At 46.0% G+C, this 6,437-nt stretch overlaps 2 pseudogenes; both read right to left on the minus strand.

Annotated features, from left to right (window-relative positions):
* Nucleotides 1-861: 861 nt before the first annotated feature.
* LOC140330266 (U2 spliceosomal RNA) lies at nucleotides 862-1,069 on the minus strand (annotated as a pseudogene).
* A 673-nt stretch (nucleotides 1,070-1,742) lies between these two features.
* LOC140329664 (uncharacterized) lies at nucleotides 1,743-2,836 on the minus strand (annotated as a pseudogene).
* Nucleotides 2,837-6,437: the final 3,601 nt, after the last annotated feature.

The following is a 6,437-nucleotide window of genomic DNA, read 5'->3' on the forward strand; positions in this document are numbered from 1 at the left end:
TGTCCGCGCAGAACACAGTCATGTCGTCCATGTAGAGCGAGCACTTCACTTCCCTTCTGTCTGGTCCTGGCGCGGTGATCCCTCTGATCTCTGGGTTCCGTCTGATGCATTCGGCGAAGAGCTCTATACAACAGACAAAAAGGAGATAGGTGCCAGAGGGCAGCCTTGTCTGACTCCAGATAGGATGGGGGAGGGGTCAGTCTTCCAGCCGTTCACGAGCACTGTGCTGTGGATATCAAGAAACATCAGGTTAATATAAACAGAATATTTCACCGAGACCATGCTTACGGAGGGCTCTAAGCATGAGCGCGTGGAAGACACGGTCGAAGGCCTTCTCCAGACTGACCAGGGCGGCGTGGATGTTGCATTCCTGGATGTAGTGGACCATGTCTCTAACCAGTGTGAGGCTGTTCATAATCCGTCGCCCTGGGATACCCCAGGTCTGGTCCCGGTGGATGATCTGTCCGATAACCTTCTTTAGCCGGTTGGCCAGTACCTAGGCAAGGATCTTGTAGTCCATGTTGAGGAGAGAGATGGGAAGCCAGTTTTTGAGATCCTCCACCTTGGAACGGAAGATGATGCGCCTGGTGTCCTCCTCAAAGTGCTGTTTTGAAGCACTTCTTGGTCTCTTCCAGGTCTCGCCTAACGTCCCAGCCACAGTGGTAGAGGTCCTGTAAGGACTGAAGCTCACGCTGCAGTCTCTTGAGTTCTCTTCCTTGCGTACACCTGTTGGCGTCCCCTTGCTTGAAAGAAGCTGCGGAGCTTGACTTTCATGAGTGGCTGTTGTGCGTTACCTCTCTTTCCAGCCATTTCTTTCTCCCTGAAGATTTTGTCTTGTTCTGTCTTTGGAGTACCACATAAGAGAGTTGCACCACTCCTGGAAACACTGCAATACCAGGGCAATGCGTGGAGTGGATCGAGCAAGCTCTACTTCCATCTCCTGTTCTAAAAATTTATTAATATATGGTCCCCTGGTTGGGGACGTATCAGATATTAAACTGATAAGAACATATTTTTTTTTTTATATTTTTATCTTTTGCTATGTGGATAATCAGCCAAGCCAAAAAATCCACCAGCCTTGTCGTACAAAAACCACTTTAATTTTTCCAAAAAAAAAACCTTTACATAAATTACAAAAATCCATCTCACATTACTTAACTCGACAGAAAAAACCTTCCTTCCTCCTAGTACCTAAAAACCTTAGCAATCACAAGAAAAAAAACAATTTTTTTAAACTTACAATGCAGAAAAACCCTCCTTTCCTAAAAGGTAATACAAAGTTTTTATCCTCTCATCTGCCCTCACTGGCAACACATCATCCATTTTGAAAATATCCATCACCCACCACGGTACATTACATTCCCTACAAAAGCACCCTGGGCCCCCTTTGAATCTTGAATTAACCCACTTTAATTTATCCTTGCTCTATAATGATTTAGAGGAAAGTGATGCTTCAGTCGGAGACTGTACGACTTACACCTCTTCAATCATTTCCTAGATAGCACAGATCAGCATCATGGCGGATGCTGTCCAGATACTCGACGAGCTCTGCGAGGTTCTCGGTAAGCTGGGCAGGGGGGAGTAGAGGAGGAGTTTCCTCCTCCGTGGCCTGACTTTTTAGGGACAGCTCTGTGTCTGAGGCGGGGCTTTGGGGGAGTTTTCTCTTCCCCCTCCTGAAGGTACCTGAGGTGTCCATCTCGGTAGGGGGGAGGAGGGGAGGGAAGGCCTCTTCTGAGGAGAGGTCAGGGGTTCTGGATGATGGGGCTGGGTCTGTGGTGCTGCGTTGGGGGGTTGATTCTCGGGGGGAAGGAGGAGGGGTTTGGGTTTCTGGGGCGGTGGTGGACTGTGAGTCCGTGGGTTGGGGGGGGCTTGTTACTCCGGGTTGAGGGGTTGGGGCCAGGTACAGTGGGTCTGGGGGAGGTTTTTGGCCTGGGTGGCCTGGGTGGCCTGGGTGGGGTCCCGGAAGGTGTGGGGTCTGGGGTTGGAGGAGGATGGTCTGGGATTAGCAGGTAGGTAGGCTGCCCTTGAGCATCTGGGGGTCTGTGCTCACCTCTTGTGGACGGTCCCACTCTGTTGTCATGTTCGATGTGGTTGACTCCATGTCCTGTGCCTCTCAATACCCCAGTGTAGGACCTTGTCCTCTAGGGGCATTCCTGGTATAAGTAGTCTCTTTCCCCACAGAGGTTGCAGATCTTAGTCCGAGGACAGTCCTTGGACTCATGCCCTGTGGCACGGGAGAGTCTACAGAACACTGTGGGGCAATCCTTCCCTACGTGGCCTTCTGCTCCGCACCTTTTCCAGGTCCAGGGCATATCCTCGTAGTGGAGGATTCCGGGGCATGGGCCGAGATTGATGTACTGGCAAGTGCAGGAGGTCCCCCGTGGTGGCGTCTCTCCTGAGCTTGCAGGTGAGGGTCCACTTACCAGTCCAGAAGCCGTTGGCATCCAGGATCCAGGTCGGCTCCCTCAGCACCGTGCAGAATTTCTTCAAGTATGTGGCGATGTCCTGTTTGGGTATGTGAGGGCTTCGCATTGACACCGTGACCTGCCTTTCTTCCCGTTGTATGGGCGAATTGGCAACAAAGTTGCCGAAAGGCGATCCAGGTTCTGCCGCCTTCACTTTCTCCCAGTATCTCCTGCACACCTATAGGGAAACAAATGTGACGTAGAAGATACCTCCTCACAAAAGCTTGGATGGAGAGGGTCCCAGCCTTGGAGAACCCTTGGTCGATGACCATCTTCCTCCCGAAGACTTCTGGAGTCATATCTGGGATGCGTTCGTTCACCTCCTTTAGCTGGAGGATGAGTTTCTGCTTCATCCAGGGTTGGAACCCCATCTGCGGCCCGGTGTCTTCCGCTGGCCTCTGCTCCTGCAGATGCAGCTAGGCCTGGTCTTGCTGGGGCAGAGGCAGAGGTGGAAGGTCTCTCTTCTTGCACCCGGCTGGCTTGGGCCTGCTCCAGGTGCTTCTTCTTTCTTGCATCTTCTTTGGGGCCATCTTCTCTTCCTTCTCGGATACCTTGGGCCTCTGCTGCGGCTTTGGCTTCAGGCTTCGGCTTCTGGTGTCGGCTTCCTCAGTATTATGATGGTCGGCTTCTCTGGCTCCTCAGTTCTTTTGCCTTTGAAAAGGCAAGTAGGTGAAGCCAAATTTAATCGACGATCCTACAGGGCCGAGTAGAGGGTACCTCACCAGGACCAAATGGCTGGTATAGACCAAACGAGATCCACTGTATCAACTTAAAAAGCTTCAACACCCTTAAGGGCAAAGGTAGTTTTTCTTTTTTTTCGATTTATCTTCAGAACCTTAAAATCAATTCACCAATTTTCACCTTTAAAGCGACATGGTCGTTTGATCTGAATTCGGAAACATCGTTAGATAATCAGAAAAAAGGAGAACCTAGTGTTCCCATAAAGCCAATTTCCAATCTGTTCTAGCCCTCTTATCCCCTAAACGGATTTTATCTCTCCAAAAGTAAAGATATATAACACACTATAACCCAATCTGATGCAATCCTGAATCTTAAGTGCCTCCTTTGTAAAGAGGAGGATGCATCTTGACTTTCATAAGGCCATTTTCATAGAATTAATAATGTACCAAATTTGGAGGGTCAATACCTTCACCAAAAAGAACTTTTTCAAAATTAAGAAGCTGGATGCCTTCCACCTCCTTGATGACATTTCCAACTTTATGCCAGACTTTTCTAGCAAGCCTGCAATTCCAAAAAATATGAAGGGGTGTTCCCCCCCCCCCCCCCAGAATTCCCTAGGACACTGGGTGGATCTAATTAATTTTTGGATCTAATTAATTTTTATGTTGAAAGCTCCTGGTAGGCAGGCAGTCTCTCAAACTATTCCAGACCAAATCTATTTGATCATTGGAGAGTCCCGAGAAGAAGAATCTCTCCCATATTTCTTTGGATTTGTTCCCAGAGAAGTTGCTCACTAAAGCAACATGCTCCCCTTCCTTAATTTGTGCTAAAATTCTTTTGTGTTCCAACAAGGTGTTTTTCTCCAGAAAAGAGAGGTTAAATTCTCGGATGTATCTTTCCACGGGGATATAGTGCTCCATTTGTAAGGGTTTGTAATTTTGCATCCGGAACCAATCTTCGAGCAAAGAAACCTAGCTGGTACTTCATGAAATTAGAGATTACAGAATTCCCTTTACAGTCCAACTTGCTCACCACATACGCTACATACTTAGCGCCAATGAAACGTCTAATGTCCGGAAAACCTCTTCCTCCTAAAACTTTGTCTTTGTAAATCTCACTTCTCCTCAGTCTGTCCATCTTGGCATTCCAAAGAAAGTAGAAGCCAAGCTTGTTCAACTTTGACAGTATATTCCTGGGAGGAGTAAAAATCATGGAAGTGTATAGGATCAAAGGAATGATAACTTGCTTAAAGATGAGAATTTTCCCTTCCATTGAAAAGGAGCGCATCTTCCACATATCAATCCCTCCAAGAGGGATTCCCAATTTTTGAAGTTTGAGCAATTGCCAGAAAACCATACACCAAGGATCTTCAGGTCCAGGACTTTGGTGAAAGTTAGTTTGAGATCGACGTGGAAATTTCCAATTAAGATTTGATTTGTCCATATTTGATTTTAAAGTTGGAGGCACCGCAAAACCATTCCAGAACTTTGGGCTCTTATTAAACTCCTGCTTTCCCTTGCGGTGATAGTAATGTCATCCATAAAAGCGACACATTTGACCTGTTCTCCGCTACTGCCTGGGATAAAAAAAAAATGTTTATGACTTTGTCCTTTCTCAAGGCGCATAACAGAGGCTCGATAACACAAATAGAGGATGGGGTACAAGGGACAGCCCTGCTTGACCCCACTTTTGACCTGGAAACGTTCTGTGAGGTCCCCATTTACAGGGATTTTGCTAGAGAAATTTGAGTACAGACTGGAGATTTGGTTTCTCAGATTTACTGGGCAGCCTATTTTCTCCAGGACCTTGAAGAGAAAGAGGTGAGAGACTCTGTCGAAAGCTTTCTCAAAGTCCACAGACAGGAGGGCAAGACTTTGTCCACAATCTTTTACATCCCAAATTATGTCCCTGATAAGGATGGAGTCCGCAATTTGACAGCCAGGGACGGCACATGACTGATCCGGGTGGATTACAGAAGTAATAACTTTTTTAAGTCTATTAGCCAAAATTTTAGCAAAAATTTTGTAGTCCATATTCAGCAGGGTAATTGGTCTCCAGTTTTTAATTTCTTCTTTGTTGCCTTTTTTAAAAAGAAGGGAGATCACACCTTTACTCCAGGATGGCTAAAGTTTGTAGCCGCTATATTGACGATTTCCATGAAGTCATCTTTCATGGTGGTCCAAAAGCATTTGTAGAACTCAGATGGGAGCCCATCCTCACCAGGGGTTTTGCCATTTTCACAACTAGAAAGGAGGTTTCTTATTTCTTGTTCCAGGATTGGGCTATCCAAGAGGGCCCTTTCCTCCTGAGAGAAGGAGCAGTTTAGTTGGTCTAGGAAGTAATTGACTAAAGATTCGTCCAAGGTTTTATTACTATATAGGTTTTGGAAGAAATCTCTGACCACCCTCTTCTTGTCTTCCAATCTTTCTACACCTTCGATCTTCTGGATGTGGTCTCTTCTCCCTCTGATCTTCTTGAAGAAGAAACTGGAACACTTTTCGTCCTGCTCGAGGATCCGTACTCGCGAGTTGAAGATTATCTGTCTTCCTCTTTCCTCCAGGACCTTTTTTATTTCTTTCTTGACGTTCCTTGCTTCGTTTTCAACCTTTATACCATATTTTCCAAGAAGGAGTAGGGATTGAAGCTTCCCATTCAGTTTGGAGTAGAAGTCTTTTAGTTTTCTACTTTTTTCTTTTCCTTTCCTTTCCTTATGAAAAAAGACTTTTTAAGTTAAGAAATTTTTAGGTTTATCCCACCGCTCTTCTTTGTTGGAGATGCCTGACAGCTTAGCTTTCCAAATGCAGAAATTCTTTTTCAAAGGATTCCCTGATTTCTGATTCCTCCAGCAACTGAGTAATTTCCAGTAGGTGGATTTCTTTCCTTCCACGCCTAGACGTTGGAGGTGGCAGCTTAGAACTTTGTGGTCTGAAAAGACACACTCCTCTGTGTTAAACTGGTTAATCTTTTTAGGTTCTTGGATACAAAGAAATAGTCGATGCGAGAGGTTGCCCGGGAGCTAGACCAAGTAACAAGGTTGTTCGCGTCCTTTCCAGAAGCAACCCAAGCATCGAGAAGTTCAGTTGCGTTGGTAATATTTTTAAGAATAGAGGCCGAGCCATCTCTCTTTCGTTCAGACAGAACATCGCAGTTAAAATCCCCTCTCAGGATTATGGGGTTCTCCCCAGTTAGGAACAATTGCATTTTGGTGAAAAGCTCTTTTCGCTCATGTTTTTTAACTGTAGCATAAATATTGATACATTTTAATTTCTTGGCTGTTTTTTTCCAGAACCG

This window comes from Pyxicephalus adspersus, chromosome 4, assembly GCF_032062135.1.
Source record: "Pyxicephalus adspersus chromosome 4, UCB_Pads_2.0, whole genome shotgun sequence".
NCBI classification, from domain to species: Eukaryota; Metazoa; Chordata; class Amphibia; order Anura; family Pyxicephalidae; genus Pyxicephalus; species Pyxicephalus adspersus.